Source organism: Ruditapes philippinarum, unplaced genomic scaffold (genome assembly GCF_026571515.1).
Source record: "Ruditapes philippinarum isolate M1 unplaced genomic scaffold, ASM2657151v2 ctg1247_1_1_1_1, whole genome shotgun sequence".
In the NCBI taxonomy this organism is placed as follows: Eukaryota; Metazoa; Mollusca; class Bivalvia; order Venerida; family Veneridae; genus Ruditapes; species Ruditapes philippinarum.
Window position 1 is genome coordinate 106447 of NW_026854859.1, and position 22564 is coordinate 129010.

The 22564-nt window shown below is 29.1% G+C and overlaps 1 protein-coding gene across 7 annotated transcripts in view; it reads right to left on the reverse strand.

The window, feature by feature from the left end:
- Positions 1–22564, reverse strand: part of LOC132741324 (uncharacterized) — a 99780-nt gene that overhangs the window by 8767 nt on the left and 68449 nt on the right. Inside the window, exons 1-2 of one of the 7 annotated variants that reach the window (XM_060729457.1) lie at positions 22015–22270; positions 12722–12875 (exon numbers count right to left, since the gene is read on the reverse strand). The gene's annotated coding sequence lies outside the window, so the exon portion shown is untranslated. Of the gene's footprint in view, positions 1–802; positions 1022–4500; positions 4656–12721; positions 12876–17084; positions 17215–22010; positions 22272–22564 lie in introns of those variants that run through there. The other 6 variants (XM_060729460.1, XM_060729459.1, XM_060729458.1 and 3 more) reach the window with 6 other exon arrangements.

The following is a 22564-nucleotide window of genomic DNA, read 5'->3' on the forward strand; positions in this document are numbered from 1 at the left end:
CAAGCAAGCTGTAAAACATTATAATTCAATATGATTTGCCAGGAAATTAGATAAAACTTTCGTCCAAGGGGAAGACAGACACATCTAAGCGTATCAAATATTTATCTACAATATATACATCATATCATAAAATGATCGATAGTTGGTAACTATACACCAACTGTTACATAGTTATGATATACCCAACAGGTTACTGAAATGTAACGTCTTTAAAATGTTGTAGTAACACAAGCAAATAGTGATACTATAACAGTCGTGCATTAAATAGATTCATAGAATATGTTCAGCTGTTTTGTTTACTTATGAGTTAAAATAGGGCGGTATACCATAGGCTGTTACGTCCCTATAACTGCTCACTATAGTATATTAAACAAATCACTAAAACTCCATCTTAAGTATCCCGATATTGTTTACTTTATCAAACATATGAAATGTAAAGGCAGATTCACTCATGAAGAAATCATAGATACATATATATTGTGAAATAAAATGTTTTGCATACTACGAGGTGATAAAATTCACCTATATTTGCGCTGAAGTGCAGTGAAAGTCACACTCCTTAAATATTTGAAATTTTGTCAAATTTTGTTCCGCATATTTGTTGAATATTTGACAAAAAATATTTTTCAATATAGATAAATCTTACAAAAAAGGTAACACAATAAAATGATAATCGCCATTCGTTATAATAACTACGTTATCCGAATTATATCTAAATGAAATAGTGCAGAGTTTCATTAACTAGTTAAAAACTTACGTTAAAACTTGTGTTACTTCCAAAAGTAATAACGTTACATTTTACCTGAACGAAATGTCAGTATTGGCAAATTACGAAGAAACAACACAGTAACTAGACAAAACACCATTTGCAGATACGAGGTTTAAATCCGTGCCATACTAGCTGTATAACCTAATTATAACACAATCCATAAATGCCGAACATAAAATTCCTTGTAATCTACAAGTGTATCTGTATTAACCATCTTCAATGATATATTCTACAGAAAAAAAGGCGATACAAAATTCGTTACATAACACGTATCGAACGCCAACTTCTCGCGTTCTTTTCTCTCTCTCTCTCTTACTTGCGATTGACTTTCCAGACGGATAGATATTACATTTGTAAAACCATTGCCGCTGTTCTAATTTTCTGTTCTCGGAAGAGTAACAGGAAAGTAAGTAATGTTAATAAGTGTCTCGTCGACAATCACTCTATCCAAAACTCAAGTGCTTTAACGTCCGTTCATTTAAATAAATGAATTATTATTAAGAAAAGGTTTACCTCACAATCATGTGACATACATACGTACTAGTATATTACAGGGTTAAATCAACATGGCTCTTTGCTTTTTAATGTTTTTGAAGCTTTCGTTAACATCTCATTTTATAATGATAAATTACTAGTAGAATGCTCAAAGCTCTTACACAATGCTAAACATTACATACTTACCAGGAATATATATTATCTCTCTACCACTTAATTGGTATATTCATGTACATCGGGTATTGCAATCATTATCTACATCCAATTTAGTGAATAATCATAACATTAGAAAGTGCAATGGGCTTAACTGTATTTTGAAATTACCTTAATCTTATTTTGGTAATAGATCTTACTTTATTTTCAACATTTCTGATTATAAGACTTGTTTTCAAACTGCCGTTTGTGTTATAATGTATTTTCCATGTGTTATACAGTATAAGTTTAACAAATATTGCTTTATGATTGTTTTCAATGAAGCGTTACCAAGAATGTACAACTTATATAAGGTTGGCTGTTTGCCAACATCAAAGGCGGATGAATATTTTTAAATAGTAAAACAAGTAATGAAAGTTCCTATGACAATTTGTAAAAATATTGGTATATAAAAATTATTAACTATTCTAAAACTGCTCACATCTGTTTTCTGTAGAGATTTAAAGCATGATAATATTTTATGTATGCATTGAATTAGAAGTAAATTGTGAATTTTATTTGTATTTCAGTATCTTATTTCCCATGCAACATTTTGTATGCACTCAAAAATTTCATGCATAGTTAGATGATGATTATGCAATTATTTACATCCTTGCCTTCAAAGCAGTGAATTTAAAGAGGTTATATAAAACTTATAAAAATTATATGTTTTTGTGACATATATATATAGTAGCTGTTTGTATAATTAATGCTTCTTAAATTCTCATATGAATCAAAGTACTATAAGTAATGCATAAAAGTGTTTAAATTAGTTGAGCATTTTATTGGTATACTAAAATAAATAGTCCAAACATATGTAAGCCATTAAGCCAATGAAACTTGTACTCTTATTTCCCATCTACTTCATATCATGATAAGCCACCTTTAAATAAATTTGATACAATAAAAACGCTCACCAGTATTTCTTTAAAACAAAAATTATTATTTTCAACGAAAATCATCAGTTTGGGGAGGAGGGTAATAATAAAATGATAGAAAATGACTTGTATAACTGGTACTCACTAATGAAAAAGCAAGAAAAATGAAAATAGTTATAGTATCTTAAACTATACAAATGATGAAGTAGTCGCACATAAAAAAAGTGTTCGAGGGGCCCCTAATTATTGAATCTATATAAACTTGTTAAAGCATTGTTATTATAATTATTTCATTTTTTTCTCATGTTATTTAGATAATGCAATTTTTACCTACATACTAATTGGAACGTTCTCTGATTTATTTGTCTAGCAGCTGTGCTTTGTTAATACTGCATACACTGCAGGTGTATTTTACAGGTAACAGACTACATCTTGTACCAGAAATATAAACAATACTGAGGTATGATTCCATTCAAAATACCCCGAAGGCACTAAAATGCGCATTTTGAAATTAGTCTTTTGACTCTGCATATACTTTCAATACTTGCGATACATTTACTTTTATTCTGATTTCTCTCTGAATATTTTCCAAACAGAAATTCGACATATACTACTACCCAGGTCCTAATTTACTCATTTTACAAATGTTAGCAATCTAATTCGTCTAATATGAAAGTGTGCCATAAGAAAAATATGAACGATACATATAATGTTATTTTTTCATGAATAATCTAGTCCCATGTAAACAAAAACATTCCTTTATTTTTATATCATTTTTATAATCAAGTCGTCTTCGTCGTGATCAAATAAAAACTGATGTCCAAAATTATAGTATGCAGATATTTCACCATGACAACTTTAGTATTTAATTATTTTAACGTATAATAAGCAATTTATGAGTCCCTAAAGTTTCATTAAGCACAGATTTGATCATAAGATTCCCGCGGTTACAATGACGCAGTGAAAATAATAGATGTGAATATCCAGGAAGAAATCTGTTTATAAACCAGGAATAATACATGCCTCGCTCTTTATTTACACGTATTAACTTTATTTCACACCTTAAAAATGTAACCAATGAACTTCGAGCACCAACTTTCAAGTTCAAAAGATCCATATCAAATCATTTTTGTACTCCATCTAGCCTCGTTTTTATTTTTCGAGGAAAAAAAGCAACAAAAAAAAAATCAAATTACAATACTCCGTTTAGCCTGCTTGTTATTTTCTCTGTTCAAAAATGTATATTTAATCCTAACATTATCCTAAAAAACGATGTTCTGCCAAAATATCAAAAATTGGTGGTGTGAAATAAAGAGATGAATGCAATACTGATTCTACTGCACTCGTAAACAGCTGCAAAACTTATATTAGACTTGACTAACCCCTCGTCCAATAAAGGTTTGATAGCTATGTCCTCGTCTAAAAGAATACATTTTTGTATAATAACCCCATGGTATAATAAAGAAAGAAGGAAAGAAAGAAGGAAAGAAAGAGAAAGAAATGAAAGAAAGAAATGAAAAGAAATAACAAACCAATTTTATTTTAACTGACCTTACACTGTTAAATTTCAAAAGATCTGCAACCCATCATAGACTCGGAATATGATTTGAATTTGTTATGTATAGCGCAGATTATTTCATTGAACTGGTGTACTTTCATTTCTATACCAGGAAATAATGGTGAAAATGAAAGGCTGGTAGAGCATGTATAGTTGAAATATTAAACTATTTGTAGTTCATTGCTTGTTATTTTGTATTTGATACAAGGATGTTTAAATTCCCGGATATTTGTCTTCCTTCGATTGTTACATGAAATTGACATTTACAGGTCCACTTGATAGCCATTTGACACCAGTTAAATCTTTGTGAAAAATCATACAAATGTTCATCCTAAATAATTTTATCAGTCAAGAAATGAAATAGCAATGAACGCCTAAATTGGGGAAAAGAGAAAATCTTTTAAGCTAAATATATAATATATACAACATATTTTTCTCGAAAGCAATTAAATGCAAACAGAAACACTACATTTGTACTACAAAAATGATGCAGTATATTCTTTAAAAACACTTTAAAATAATGACATTTTCCATATTGCAAACATTTCTTTTTTGAATCCTGTCAAAAATTGAATTAAAGGCACATAGATAGATGTCAATAAACTCACCGTAATTTCCATTGATATATCTTTTATACAACAATGTGTTTAATCCTTCTATTTTATAATAAACAAAAAAATGCTACATTATCCAACAAATCATTACATTTACTATTCAATTGAGTAAACACATCGTGCGACTAAGAGTCTATTTCCGTAATATCCGGTACAAGTATCATTTCCGGTCGTGTATGCTGCTACTCAACTAGCTTGTATAGACACTGTTATGTTTTTGCACCACTAGTAGTTGTATATTATCATGCAAATATGTATTACACGTTTTATCTTGGAGAAATTTTTCAGGAATGTAATATATATTCTGTTCAAAACTGAAATCTCATTTTTATATGTTGGATGTCATATGTTGTTGAGTCATAAAAATATACCGATGTGTCTCACAAAATCTTGGCAATTGACAACAGTTTTATACTCAATTTGATAAAGCACAAAATGCGACAGGTACAAATGTTCAAGTCTCTTGTGTGTGTTTTTTCTTTTGCCATTTGCCTCATATTATGCTCTTATATGTATACATGTGTTACCACATAATAATAATAATAATAATAATAATAATAATAATAATAATAATAATAATAATAATAATATAATAATAATAATAATAATAATAACATCAACAACAACAATAATGATAATGATAATAATAATTATTATTATTATAAAAATTCAATTATTCTGAATTTTCATTATCTTCGATCATGAACATATTGCCTTAAGTTAAATAGATACAATGATATACGATACTTTACACCAGGTTTCTATCAGATAAAATCATCATAAAATTCATCTATGTAAAAAAAATATAAAATGATTACTTAAAAATGTTAAGGTACGACACCGTATACAAATTTGCTATATAAGTAGTAATCGACGAAATCTACATGCATATTAGAGTCACGTAGAGCTTTGTTTTATTATGTAATGCTTACTGTAGTAAGTTCTTATATTCAGATATCATCATACGGCGCATTTAGCTGCCCATTATAAACTGCAAATCCTTCGGATTAATTATTTATCCCATACAATAAAGACAGACAAAGGAATTATAACTGTTTACTGTTTTGCACGGAAATTTTGTTTTTGTAAATCATTTCAGTCTCCTATCAAGCTGCAAAAAGAAATATTTTGATGATCTGCCAAATGTACTAGAATGAATCAACATTTGTCATATATCAATCACAACTACAGAAAACAGGTAGTATTACTTTCATTGTAAGTAAACAAATACATATATTGCAGACTTATTTTTGAGCAGCTGCTTGGGATAATTAACTAGCAACAAGTTTCTAAAATGTAGAGCAATGTCTATAACTTTGAACATAAATGATAAAAATACCACCGTCTTTTATAAATTGGTGAAAATGCACTGGTACAATTGGATAATGAATAAAAGCCATTTCAATACAGACAAGACATAGAAGTAATTGACTATCGAGTAGAGAAGTAAAGAAGTTTCTGTTTGAAATGCCGAAGAAATTATTCAAAGAGTATCTGAAGTGCCTTTTATATCAACCCAGAGTGTACTTGTAGAGAAAGTACAAAAAAACAAAGCTCATTCATATAGCTGCCTTCTAGTTTAACAATGTAATTTAAGTTGAATTTCTATAATCTACAACACATTGAACATATCAACAAAATCAGAGTTATCGCATTAAACAGTTGATGTATTGTTCGATGAAATATTACAACTAATTTCATTACATGTATTATTAAATATTGTATTATACATACGCTATATAAATTCTTATATACTATAATTATGATCTTTATACTGAAAGAAGCATATATTTTGCGAAAAGATGTAACCATTAATGCTTACTTTAATGTTGCACAAACAAGTAAGGCATGTGTCGTTATCTTAACCCACTGTTGCATTTAGTTTGTTTTAAAATCAAAAGTAAAAAGGTACATAAAAGTTTATTGCCTACATTTTATTGTCAGTTTCCCATATCATATTTTGGCAATGTTACAGTGATTTCACATGCAGATTGGTTAACCAAGAGGTGAAATATCTATATAATATATGTTGATATGATATGCAGACAAGTATACGCATTGGATTACATAAGCATAGGTAAAACTAAGATACATTTATTATCGTCACCAGTGCAAATTAATTTCACCCCCAAAACAGAACATAAAAAAAATAAATTTCCGAAAGTTTGAACTAACAAAAGACTTTGGTTGAAATATCATAATGTCGCATAGATATTCAACGATATCAATTCGTTTAAATCTCGACAATTTTCTCTCTCTTTTATTTGCAATGAACGTGGCTATATTCTATATTTTTATTTTTATTTTAATTCATTATTATTAGAGTAGATGTTTTTTTTTGTAAACTTTTCAAAGTATTTGAATGACCCATAAGTATAATCCGAAATTCTTTTGTGTTTCAGGTGTCGAACTGTTATGAGTTTGCAAAACCTTTCAGAGCAAGGGACATCCTAACAAACATCGATGGATACTATTTATTTGCTCTCAAACAATCACATCATTATAGTAATGTGTTATATCCTTGTAATAATAATAATAACAATAATAATAATAATAATAATAATAATAATAATAATAATAATAATAATAATAATAATAATAATAATAATAATGATAATAATAATAATAATAATAATAATAATAATAATAATAATAGTAATAATAATAATAATAATAATAATAATAATAAAAATAATAATAATAATAATAATAATAATTAATAATAATAATAATAATAATAATAATAATAATAATAATGACAAAAATAATAATAATAATAATAATAACATTTATAAAAACTATAATTAGATTAACTTTTTGTACCTCATCCATGATAACTTTGGTAATTATCTTATGTAATGATGGCGTATAAAATGAATAAATAAACGATGCTGTCTCCTTTTTCTGTCAATGAAATTTTCATTCGACAAAAAAACTTGGGGTAATAATATCAGATACCATAGCATAACTTAATTACTGTTCTACTTGCATTGGTAATGACATATAATGCTGTATCATTTGTTCTAAAGTTGTTCCAGACACATTAACTAAATTGTTTTGATGACATGCCAGAATGACAAAAATAAGTTGTTTATATATAATTATGAAGTCAATTAAATGAATGGAGATTATGCAATAAAATTCTCTTTCAAATGCATTTTGCAGCATATTATATCCTTACTGAAAAAAAATACCCACACACATAGATATAGAGCAATAAGTGTTTTTCCAAAGAAACGGACGCATTGTTACATCAAATATGGTATTTTTATAAAATATTACTATCATATTTTGAAAAAAGGAAAGAAAACAACATGAAATCAGTGTATACAATCTTGATATGCAAGAAAAATATCATTCTTTACATATTTTAACATATTTATATTTTGCAATTTACTCTTATTAATTTGTATTCAACACAATCAAAATTAATGCACACTGCACATTTTCTTTGAGATACACCGACGCATCCTCCCTAGGCTTCATATATCATGTCACCTAACGCTAGAAATTTGAATATTAAACTCATCTAACACCAATCCTATCCTTGGGAGAGCTCTAAAGACTGCAAATATTTTGTTATAATGGTATCTTTACTATTCAATTTCTGAACCCAATTAACATAAAGTTTGTCATTTAACATTTAAGAATAATCTGATTTAAGATCTTATTTCAGCATATTTTACTGTATGAATCATGTTGAATGTCGGTAAGACTATCGACTAGATAAATCTATGATTACATAACACTCAACAAATCACATTTTCTTGTGTTTATTTTCGCGCCTTCTATAAAATCTTTCGTATCTGATTGGCTATTGTGACTAACAGCTGGGTAATCTAAACACTTTAGCATGTGTTCATTTTATTTGTACGAAATTCTGGATGAATGGAGTCAATTAAAGAACTTGTTAAAGCGTTCCAAATCATTAAAGGACAATGCTGTTAGGGGGGTGATGTTTTGTTGTTTTAAAAACTCAAATAAAAAAATTAAAAAAAAAAAATTAAAGTTTTTCCTTTTGTCAAAAAGGTCCAAACAAAAGAGTGTATTTTTAAAGCGAATACAAATCCCATACCTTCCAGGTGTGCTAAATTTTCAATATTCTTTTGCTAAAAAAAAGTTTGTTTTTGATAGATTTAAAAATTGGGAAAAACAATTTCTGTTTTCTTATTTTCCCAAATCTTTTAAAAATTTTTTTCAAAAATATGTCCCCTTTGTTTGAGCATAAAACAAATATAATGCAGAAAAAAAAATTGCAATTATGCATAAGAAATTTTAAAGAAAAAAAAACTAAAAAAACCCTGAAAGGGGTTTTCTAATTATATAAACAAAACAAATCATACAAAAGTTTCTTTTCCTTTAAATTTATAGATACAAGAAAAACAGGGCAGAAAACGTGTTTTTTTCCCCTGTTTCGAAAGATGGTGGGATAAAAAGTCCCAAAAATGTTGGGGCAGAAAAAAAAATTTATGTTAAAATTTTTTTAAAAAGAGATAAGAAATTGTTTTAAACCCCAAAGCTTTTTAACTTTGAATGTTTAAAAAACAAATTTCTAAGATAAAGTTTTGGGTTTTTTTTGCCCTTGATGAAGACAAAGATAAAATCAAAGGGTAAATGTAAAAATCGTTTCCCGTTAAAAAAATTAGCAATAAAAATTTAAAGGGGCAATACAAAGTTTAAAAACGATAATAAAACATGTAACTGTTAATCGTTATTGATTTAAAAAAACTATTTACTAACATTTTACATATACTGTACATACAAATGAAAAAAATCCTATAATTATCCCTTTTTTTATCTTTCCCATTTTCAAATTTTCAAATTTTTTGGGGTTTGTCGAAATATATACCGGTATTCCCTTTATTTTTTTGTTCCATTTACATCTTGAGCTCTAAAGAATGGACAAAATCTAAAAGTTTAAGCTATGTTGTGAAATTACTAATTTACATGCTTTTTCTGGATTTGACAAGTAAACGGGTAAAAGCATGCTTTGCATACAAATGTTTAACGTTTCCAGAGAGAGCAAATACAAGGCAAGACTTCACATGACAGTTCATGCACAAGAATGTAGTCAATGGAGTTCCTGTGTTCAGTATAAATCAATGAAGACATAAATGTGTGATGTACTAGAAATACATATGTCAGTCTAATCTCTCGATCATAACGCATGACTCTGGTTTAGATATAGAAACATTGTGAATAAATAAACATATAGCTCGTTTTGAGTGAAATAACGGTCAATAATTGATTTTTGTAACATTAATAACTTTCGACAGATAAAAAATCCATAATTCATCAACTATCATATTTGAATTCCTACCCATTTAAATTGGTATTATCAAAATTTATCAAAACCAAATACATATAATGACCCGAATCCATTGTTCCGGGTACTCTAATGTCAGTGTGTATAATCAAATGTCCTAATATAATGTAATGTAAAAATACCCCAAAACCAACCGAAGAAACATGCTTTCATTTTGAATAATACACAATATATTTGTACGTGTATGAATAGTCTACACGAATAAATAATAAAATCACCAGAGATACAACAATATATGAATAATCATGCGCATAACAGCCTGTCCTTGAAGTAAATCAAATTGTAAACATATAGCAGATATATAATCTATTTCTAAACAACCTTTCAAACAATGTATTTAAACAATCAAAATGACAGTAATATCAGTTATGTAACACGGGCGTAATCAATACACGTAAAAGCAAATTAAAGAAAATATATTAAGAAAATATAGTTTTTCATCTTTGCAAATAAACATTTTTTGATAAATTAAAATTCGTGCCAGTATTCAATCACAATGTTATAACTTATATCGTTATTATTTCATAAAATCTATTTATGCCATTTGAGCAAACTGTATTTTTACTATTGGTTGACATAAACACATTGTTTAGTTACCACACAGATAAATATAATTGGCAATATTCAGTTGTTAAACCTTTAAAAGAACAGATATGATTACTAGTAAATATCTTTGCACAGTAAGTCTTAATCAATCATTTCTGAAAAATGTTACTGTATTCACCTTCCTTGGTTCTTTTACGAAAAGAGAAATAACATTTCAAAGCATATGTCTATTGACAATGGTTTGTTTGTTTGCTTTCTATGATATATTAACAATGTCATCACTAGTTTTTACAATCTTACATAAAGATAGAAATACAATTTCCTTTCCAATAAACAACAGTTGTATTACTATGATAGTTATTGCATTATGATGCATTTCTCTTGTGACTTACAGACACCTGAAATTGTAGTTATAGATTGGTTTGATATAATGCCAAGATGGCAGGGGAAAATAAACAAGTTGTTTGTCTTATGTCATATGTAAATCTGAAAAACACAAAGAAGGGTGCCGTAATAACTATAAATAAACATACAAATATTTCTGCCTAAAAAGTTTTAACACATGTTTTTGAAGTACAATTGCTTTGTCTTATGCCAACAGAACTTTTAATTGTTAGGTTATGTATGTCAATCTACATTGCTATTATAGGGTTTTGTTTAAAACCATAATTAAATGGCTACCAGAAATAGAAGTAAAATCTTTAACAGAAAATTATTATTATTATTATTATAAGTCAGTTTGATCGAGCTATGTTGAAGAATAATCTTTACAACGGACAAGTATATTTTGACTTCCTTATTGTATATATGTAACATCCGCCAAGAAATATTGGCTGTGTATATTTTTTTTATAAATGAAATCATTGACATGTCTGTTCATAAATTCAACAGTACTAATAGCAGTTGTATGAAAATTAGCGGCAAGTTGTTACATTTTATGATCGTCATTACATGACCTAGTCTCAATATTTCGACGGCAAGACAGACCGATTTTATAATCTGATATTTTATAGATGTCTGTCTTTTGCGAAGGGCGACCACCGAATATACAAAAAAAGCCCTAAAGCGCACAATTTGTTGGGCTATACATGACCATAATATTCATTTCTGGATTTCTATCTTCAATATGACAATTCCAGATTATGTATGTCATGCCAGCATAACATAGGCAATAATACACACTAATTTTGTCCCAGGTTATTGTGCGATAAAAACCCCAAACCCCAAAATGTTTAAAGCATCACAGGTTTGTCAAAAACATATCAATTGAAACAGTGCAGTATACAAGTAAATGTACTTAATTTAAAATGCAAAGTGCAAAGTAAGGACAACAATACTTCAAATATTGCATACAGATGGTAAATGACGATAATCATGTAAATTTTTTACAACGTCTCTTACTCGTAGACATTCCATTTTCTGTCAGTATACTTTATAGATTTTCTTTAACCATACTGAATTTATAAAGTTGTCGACAGGTAAACGTGTTTAATAACTTGATAATGAGATAATGTTTTAATCAAAGCTTAGGTTCATTACTTTAACACGAACTATACCAGATTCGAGCTGCCAAAGAAGAAGTATTTAGTTGGTAAACATATTATGTAATACGTATTAATATCATAATATTTGTTTTGATTGGAAACACATGTTTAGCAAATTAGATCAGTCTGAGACTTACTTTAAGAGAAAGTCAATTTCAATAAAAGATTCTCAAATAAAGAACGGGAGATACTTAGAATCTTATGCTATGACGCACGTTTTAGATTAGAATTACTTAGGATTTCTCATTAACTTTCTAAGAAGTAATCCTCGATTTGAATAAAACAGAGCTAGCCTCCCAGTTGATAACTTGTGATTTCTTTTACCATGATTTTACACAAGAAGTGTCAGTCAGGAAATAAAATTTACCTACAAACATTTTCATTGTTATTTGTTTAATCCAAGGAAATACTGTTCTGAAAGATCGCATTTATTCATCATCTAACAAACTAGTTAATCATAAAGCAATACAAGTTAAAGTTTATATTTTTTCTGTTTATTTAGGTGTCGAATGTTTCTTATATGTTTGAAGGGCTATCATGATGAAATGTTAGGTATATTTTACATTTGGTTACCACATACAACACCTGATTGGGTTCTCAGCTAACAGAATATTACTTAATCAAAATTTGATAGTTTCTTCTCTTGACTAGTATTAATATTAGGTATTATTAGAATACGTTGTTTAATGCTTGATTTGTTGAACTAATGTGCATGCATGCCTAAAACTATGAAACTTCATTTCTGACTCAATAATTACTTTCTTTTTAATCGTAAGACTGAAAAAAGATTTATACTCACCAAATTGCAGTGAACATTTAATTCATTGGTAGTCCTTTTTCTTTCTAAGATTTTATAACAATTCCTTAGATTGATCGTATTTAGTGTAGGACTAGTAAACCCGAGTCTTCACGAATATCTGTCATGAATATTCAATGAGTTATCCAATTTAAATCTGAAAGAGAAGAAAAGCAAAGCGTTACTTCAGTGGTGGTTAAACCACATTAATGTATGAGCTATTTCTGCATCACAGCCTACCGCTGATTCATCTTCCGCAGTGTAAACACAAACATAACTTATTACATAACTTGCATTTATAAAACACCCACGCCTTGTTTATTCAATTTAACTTGATTACACTACTATTATATTACATTATTATATTATTTTAATCATTTTTAATAACGGTTTTAATTGCCGATAGGAGATATTCATATTAAACAATCATTCTTATTATCAAATACTATCTGCAATTAGATCTGTGATGATAATGATGTAACTGTCAACAAATACACGAAGGCAAATAGCTGTTTGGATGATTTTACTGTTTACTATTACAATACAACGCACCGCATCCTCGTTTGCATTTCTTATTAGTGATTTATGGATACCTCAACTAAGTTATTTTGTTATAAAATAATTCATAAGAAAATGTTTGCACAGTTGAATTAAATCAGTAATGATGACATTTTTGAAAACCCCGCACCATTGTTCATTTTAATTCGTCATCAATAAATGTAGTTTTTATATTGCTATTGTTAGTCTGATTCGATCAACTTACACACATGTTAATACTTCTGTTCCAAAATAATGACAATATTGTTAGACAAACAACATGAATTGATTTTATAAGTCTTTTATGTATACAATTTTAATGGAACTACTTCAATTTATAAAGCAAAATTAATTAAGCAATACTTCATTTGGGATTTAAGCATATTTTGCTTTTCTGATAATTAGAATAACAAACTCTACTGGGAAAGTTTGAATGTGTTTCAAGTGGTAATCGACATTAGTTTATTTGTTACAATTTACATACAGTTTGCTGCCTTAGCAGCAGTAGTTGCAGTAAAATGTTGGCCCGTCGAGATTGTTAATTTATGTCTGGCCATTTCTTTGATTTCAATTGCTTAAGCTGTTACTAGGCAACATGATAAATGAAGCACTTTTCATTTTCTCTCATAAACAAACTTAATAAAATCGAGTCTACGATATTCCATGCCTTTTCCCATTGTCACAATGAGTCCGATTACCAGACACATTCCTTATGGCAAATATTCCTATTTTTTTCCATTCTTTAAAAAATCCCAATGAACTGAAATTCTCGAAATTTTCCAAACCGGGCTATGTACATTTTTCCAAAATGGCTAGGTTTGTTTTCATTTCTCTCAAGGAATCTCTTCTTTCTAGATCCATGTACTAATGATAAATATTTATATAATGTACCTGCTTCTGATTGATTGTATTTATTTTTATAAACTGACATTAGTTCTTTCATCAGAGTTTGGTACAATAATATAAAGACAGATATAAATTTAACATTAATTTTCATTTTCACAGTTCTAAGTGACAAGAGTATGATAAATGGGAACATAATATATAGGGGAATCCTATAATGCAATTCTTGATAAACGAAAATCGGCGTATTTCAGTTGGGAGATCTTTCAAGGGCGTGATGTATATTGATGTATGTGTAAGTTATACATTCAAATAAAAGCGCACGAGAACTAATGCTTCAAATATCGATGTTGTTTGTACAAAAACACATTTCTTGTATTAATTACGCACATTACTGCAAATATTGATTGTTACATTGTTACACCTTTTAATGTATTCAGGCATGATGATAACTTTGTAGTTAATAAAAATATGTGAACACTGAACATACCAGACCATGGTGGTGCACCTGATTGTTCTAATGTTAGGAGTGTCAGTTGGCTGCACAAAAGAACTATATCGTTTACATACGTTAGTATACATTGTCTTATTAAACTCAAGTACCCTCGTATCCGTTCCAGTTGTGTCAGGAAATACTGGCTCAAAATCAAATGTCGGTACGACATGCATAAAGTTGTTAAACTGAACTATTTAGAAGGTCATATAGTGCATTTCGTACATAAACATATATGCTGTTATGTTTTTAACTCTAAGATGTTTAGCATTGCTTTATTGCTCCATCAGTTGCAAATAAGCCGTTAAATAGTTAGTAAATTGACACTTACTAGAAAGGCCTTATTACAATTACATTAATCATGCATAAAGGTTAAATGTATGTTAGATACACATATTGCAGACGACGACAGAGATTAAAAAATATATATAAGTTTAATTTAAACACATATGTATTATATTTATAGAACCACTCACGAGTACCTTTGAAGGAAAAAGGCACTACTGGTACAGACTCTAATAGGGTTCGAAGTCACGATCTCATGGTTGGGAGGTAGACACTTCAGCCACATGACCAACTTTCTCTCTCTTAAGACAAGAGAAAAGTGTCACAATTAAATGACATTTATGTTATTATAAAAACACGTTACTACGATCTTATCACTATGACCTTGTAACTGTATAATTTCTGCAATGCACTTATTGAAATATAAGAAATAAATTGAAGACTGAATCATACTTTTATATCATTGCTTATATTTTAATGAAGTCGTTCAAAGCCTCTCTGTTTGTCTGTTCCATTAATATTTAAATAATTATATTCTTATATTTTCATATGTAAAATATATAGCTTTATGAAAATGTTATATAAATTGTTTTAAAACTGTAAACATATGTTATAATTTTATAAACAACTGTTATGTATAATAAAGTGAAAATTAACAGCAAGGAGACCTGCGGCATAGTTAACTTGTCGGTTTTCCAAAAACGTTTGGCAATCAGTAACATTTAAGTGTTTATTTGTTTATTTTTTTTTACATACTGTGAAATGGGACAGGGGGTTTTGTACATTTTAACTATTTAACTATTTTGCAAATGAATTTGTAGACTTTAGTATGAAATGGATATCAATATAAACTTTAACACCCCCCCCCCAAAAAAAAAACAATAAAAAAACCAAAAAAAAAACAACAAAAAACAACTTAATATCGTTATATTTATAATTCATAAACAAACAAGCTTTTCGAACGATTTTTCTTTGTCTGTTAGTGTAAATTGGTCTATTATGGAAGGTGTGTTGTACTAGAAATGAGTACATTGATAGTTTTTAAAATAGACATAACAGCAAATCACGAAAGAATTATATTTGAATGCTGTTTGCATGTGTAAGATACGTGTTCCATTATTACATATATTCATAATAAAGTGTTTTAGACCAAACTTTTTATTATTCATCATATCTAAATGCTCAAAAAAATCACTAAGAACTTTATCAACATTTCTTTTCAAGATTTACTTTATAAGAATATCCAAATGATACATTTATGTTGTTCTGTAACAATATTTTAAATACTTATGGAAAATGTTACCATTGCAGACCAATTCACTTTGAAGTACAACTTTTCAGCAATGCAGAGTACAGCAGACAATTATTAAGCTGTATGTTAGAAACCATAGACGCAATTGCATTCATCTTAAATCAAATGGAGGGATAACAACTAAACTCACACCGTTGCTTTTTACCAAATGTATTTTTATAATCCCTTCGTTACAAACAATAAAATAATTATTTTGATGGTATGCCAGAATGACAAGAACGGAATAGCAATTAGTATGTCGTAAATCAATCACTAGTATAGAAAACAGGTAGTTTTACTTGATGATAATAAACATACACATATCTCGAAAAAAGTCCTTGGCAACAGTTTTCAGGAAAGTTATTTTCAAACTCTGGAGATATATCAGAATAACATTATACGTATAACACAAAAATATTTGAATATTGTAAAATATGGCTAATAATATTTGCAGAATAAGTTTTGTTAAGTTTGTTGTCATCAATTATTATATAGAAATGAAGCAGTTATACATTGATCTGCGATAATAAAGGCAAAACAACAAAAATTTGGTCGGTAGAAATTGTTCTAGAAATAGTTTATGTGGCTGCCTGTCCGCCCAAACATGGATTTCAGTTTCAGAAAATTTTGGCAATAGGATTGTAAAATACACTTGTCAGAACAGAACGTAGGTAATTAATGTTAAGTTATGTCTTATAAAGTTTTCGAATTCATCAACAACTATTTACGTGACATTCTTTCTGTATTAAAATATTTATATAAACGTTACCAAAAAGCGTACTGTGCATATAAAAGGAGAGACGATTGCCAAATATACAAGCAACAACAACAATAACAACAACAACAGCATTAACACCCCCTCCCCCCAAAAAAACTGTATTTTGTTTTGATTCGATAATTTCAACATACATACATACTCTGCATTCAGGGACCTTGCATTCCAGTTCTTAATATTTCACATTTCATTCATGAAGCAAAAACTTTATAAATTCCAACACTAATGTATTATTCAAACAGCCTCAATATACTGAAATGTTTATTTTAAAGAAATATTTTGCATCAACGTTTACGTGAAAGTAACATTGACATGTGAAACATCTGTTTTCATTTCAATAACCTACTGTTGCAAGTAATTTGGTGGAAAATCAAAAGTAAAAAGCAAATAAAAGTTTATGGCCTATATTTTATAGCTATTTTACCAAACAACATTTTGGCAAGCTAAGAGCAAATTCATGTGCAGTTTTTATTACATAAAAGGTGAACCGCGATCGTATTTAAAATATATCTATAACATAACGACGAAGTTATAAAACTAAGATATGTTAACATGAACAACACAGACGAATTTATAAAAAAATATCTATGTAACCGAAATTCTTGTACTAAAACCTATCGTTTCAATTTCACAATGACTGTTGAACTATTCTAGTAAGATGCCTGGGTTTAGAAAACAAAATAATACATCTGACTATATGTTTCATATTTAAGTACCCATCTCGTTTTATTATACATTAAAGGAACTCCACTGAGGCTTATAAACCTAAAAACATAAAATTTTATGTTTTCAAATAGATAAACATTAGCACTTAAAACAGAAATTAAAATAAAATATAACCAAGAAATATACAAGACATACATTGAAAATCATATGTTTGTGCTATGCTCAGTCCAATTTGAGTGAAAAGCGTTTAAACGCTTTTCAATTTTGGGTCATTTTTCACTATTATAATAATTATTCTGGAAAAACGTAGCGAGCTAATGATCTGATATTTTGGACATAACTTATTAGTATAGATCTACATCAAATGGAGTAATAATCTCAAAAAATATTTCCAGTTCCGTCATGTCAAAAAACCTCAGGGGAGTCCCTTTAAGTTTTTTGACAAATGTATCGTATAACATGACGCAGATGTATCTAGAACGTTTTCTTAGAAATCAGGAGTGTTGTTAAACGTGATGTCCAATGCATGTATAAGATAGCGAATCCTAAACAACTTAAATATTTAGATGGAATCAATAAAGACTCAGAAAAGTCATAGAATGTATGGCAACAGGGGAATCAGGTCTGGTAACCATTCCTTGCAGCTTATGTAGCTTTGCAGTCTAATTTGTTTTAAAATGTGCCAGAATTATATCAATATTTGGCATACCCAAAATGTAAATGCTTTATAAAGTATTGATAATTATTTAATCCACTTAATCTCATTTAAAACACAGAATTATCATGTTTAAATTATCTTCTTTCGTACTGAAACTAATTGTTATTGAATTGTCTGAATCAAGAAATCTAATTCGTACATTTCAGATTACATAAATAACAATATTAAAATAAATTTAAAAACTGGATGGATATATGGATGGATGGAGGGATGAATGACTATAAAAGTACTGAGATGACGTATGTACGCGTAGATGTCAGGCGTACAATATTATACTACCAAATTTGAAGAAAATATATATAAAAACAATATTAAAGATCATCACCTACCGAGCTCTTCAGGAATATATTAACGTAAGATATTTATTTTGGTAAATAAACGGTACGGTCAATGGTAAATAAACGGTACGTTCAAGGTTAAAAACAACAACAAAACAAGATGTACAGATATGCTTTCAAACCAATTAAGACGCTATAATCTGGTTATTTGTTGCTAGGAATAAACTTTTATTTATTATTCAAATTTCCACTTTGCCATCTACCTTTCACGATTCTCTATATATATCAAGGTTAAGACTTTATATTAATACAAATCACCTTTTAAAAACATTTGAAAATAGCTCTCAAATACAAGGGTAAACAAAATACTAACAAATAATTTGAATATTAAATCCGTTCTGCAAGAAATAAATCCGCGGCAAATCGCTTAGATTTGCACATGTCTGGTGTTACCATTCAATCGTTAAATTTAATTGACGAGGACTGTGTCATTTTACTTCTTCGTTCAATCTGATTTACAAAAATAGCTACACTTTACATGTTTCATATATGATACATCTCTCTAAATGAACACCGTTCAATTACATAACATGCATGAAAAAGTCTAATTGTGTTTATTTTTATACCACCTGAATAATCTTATATTTCTGATTGGCTGTCGTGATTAACAGCTGAACATGCTTGACATTTTAATTCGTGTTTGTTTGCTGAACGTCTGAAGAGTCTTTTATTTTTTGTTATGTAGCAGTTGTTTCTTCTGCGACTATGGAAATTCTGGAGAGGGAGAAACCTCCGTGAGTGTAATGAAAACAAACAAAACCCTATTGTATCGGTTTTACTGAGTCTGTTAATGTTAACTAATGCGCAACGTCTTTCCTGCACCCAAGCACCGACTTAAGAAATACTCACAGCTAAAAATTTAAGCAGGAAAAAGTTATAGATACATATAATAACCCGGAATATTATATACAAAGTACAGTTCACAAAAGCATTTTACGTCCCTACACCTGTGCTTTAAAAAAAATTCGTTAAAGTGCTTATATTTAATTTAAACTATAAAAAGTGTTCTACCATAAAATTGCTTTTTGCCAAAACATAATTTAACTCATTTTATGTGAATCCACAATAACGAGTGAAAGTTTGGTGTAAGTGGAGAGAGATTTTATTCTTGTGTATGTACTTATATTCAAGTATCTCTGGAGCATGCATTATAAAATATAGTATGTCACAGACGTATTCACCTATTTATAGGTTATATAGTTTTCGCTCCCTCAATCTGTTCAGCCCTTTTATAAGACATTTACATATTATAGATTTTTCTTGTAATGCTATAATCTCTCGCTGTTGTCATTATGACAATATTCATTATGATAACATTAGAATATTTTTGACGACAGGTCAGAATACCAGACTGACACAAAAAACAACAACAAACAACTATTTGTTTGTCTGTTGCCAACTGAAGGAATGGCAAACAGGAAGTGTTTTTTTCTATAATGACACTGGAGTGTTAATGAAATTCCTTCACCTTCCAAAACATTATATAAATAACACATGGGTTTGTGGGTAACAGTAAAAATATCATCCTGAGAAAAATATATTGTTACCCGAGGCGTAGCCGAGGGTAACAGTATTTTACGAGAGAGGATATTTTTACTGTTACTCACAAACCCATGTGTTATTTATTTTATTACTCCAAACAAACACTGTGATCATATGAAATTGTCAATGTTCAAAATCTAACTGTAACAAAAATAAACCAAGATAAACAAAAACTAAACTTTCCTTACCTTTTAAGTTTTAAGTGTACTGTACAGTAGGCCTACTTGAGGTTTTTTTTTCTTTTACTATTTAAGCAAGTGATGGTATCTAACAGTCATAAACATACAATAAGCTGTGTTTTATTTAGAAAACAAAACACAAACCTATTTATACGGTTATGATCAGTGAAATCTGATCCTTCTGTATCCAGAATATATGTTGTTTTTTTCTTCAAAATAACGATGATCAATATCCTATGTCTGTCCAGCATATCTGTAATGTTTTCACTGATCAAAATTGTTAAGTGATCCTTTACTCGTCTGAATGTTCCAGTTTGACACATAATTCACATTGCAATTGCTTCCGGTGAAAACGGATGTTTACTTTTGGACTATTCAACAAAAAGATATTTTACACGCGAAAAGCACTCCAGGGTGCAAGCAACTAAATTTTATGGGTGGTCATTGCAACTCTAATGACGCCCTATTGTGGTAAACTTCGAAAATAACAATGAATCGGAAAAAAAATTGCGGCCATTTTATTTTATTTAGAAAATAGACCACGTGACCAGATTTTATACTGTTAAAAAGTACTGTTACCCCTGTAACAGTATAAATTTCTTGGTCACGGGGTACACTTGCATTAACAGCAAGAATAACTCCCAGAGGCCTATGGGAAACTAACATTACGAAAAAGTGAGGGGTAATAATGTTAAATGACATTAGTAATTTCTACCGAAGCGTACTTATGGTAATGACATAAAGTAAATCGTTTATATCAAATTACAAGAATAATTTTGCAACGACAATTCCAAAAGTATTGACCTCTCTTTCGTCTATTATTACCTTATGGATTTGACCGCATTGTTACTTTAGCAATAGATAATGGTAAACTAATTATACTCCCACATGTCTCTTGAAGAAGGAGATGAATCGCGTCTGAAATTATACTTTTCATTTTCAACGCTAAATTCTGAAATACAAAGCTGTAACTTTGCCAGACAGATGTCTTCAAGCATGTAAATACCTTAAAGTGATAACTATTCTGATTATACAAATAAACGCGCCTTTTTATCAAACTGTTCTTTGAAACATCAATTGATCACTTTTGTTGAAGCATGGTCTTGCCACTGTGATAATATAACCTTATTTATTATACCGTCGACAGGTTAAAGACGATGTTTTATCAGTGGATAATTAATTAACGTTAAGAACTTAAAGCTTCGTTACACGATCACAGGCTGAATAATGGATTCGACCTATCAAAGCAAAAATATCAATGTTTGCAAACATCATACATTATCACACATTCGTATCACATGTGGAATGTTGAGTTAAAGACATAAGATTTGTACATTACTAAATGAATCTTCAACGAGTTTTATACACAGGTTCTGTTAAAGGGAACATTCTTTAATTAAAAAACATTCAAACATTATAATACTCGTATATGTTCATTGCAATTGTGTACTGCTGGTCTTTTTCCATTCACAATTTGTATGAAATTCATCCATTAGACAATAAATACATCATGTTATTCAGTAATTAAATGTCTAGTCAAAAAGTCTGAATAAAAATGCAGGAAAAATGTCAGCATAATGCTTATGTTTCGATATACTTAATCATATCAATATAGATATTCGTACTTACTAATGTCTTGCAAAACATGAATTCAATTACCATCCATTTTTCCAGTAATTATATAGTTTCCTTATCTTAAACCAACACGCTCACAGTAAAATAGATTTAAAGGAGAAAACTACACTCATGAATAATCAATCCGCCTATTATCCCTTTGAAAACTGAAAGCAAAACGCGGTGAATAACTACTAGCTGTAGCGGTGAAATCACACAACAAGTTTCAAGATTTCTGCATCTCGTCTATAGCCTACCGCTGAATCATCCTCAACAGTCTTAAGTGTAGAGTAAAACATAACTGATTACATAACTGACATTTGTTAAACGTTTACGCCTAAATCTTTAATAGGTTATATCCCATCTTCATTTCGTTCGTGAAAAAACAACCCATTTAAAATAAATTGGAATGTAAGGTTTTTGTATCATTGCTGTAATTAATTGATTTTGCATAACTTCTAGCTGCGAAATATTAAATGAAACGACGTCTTACAACTAAATATCATTAGTTGTATGATATCTTTATGAATAAAAAAGAATAAGTGATGAAGCAGTGAATCGTGAC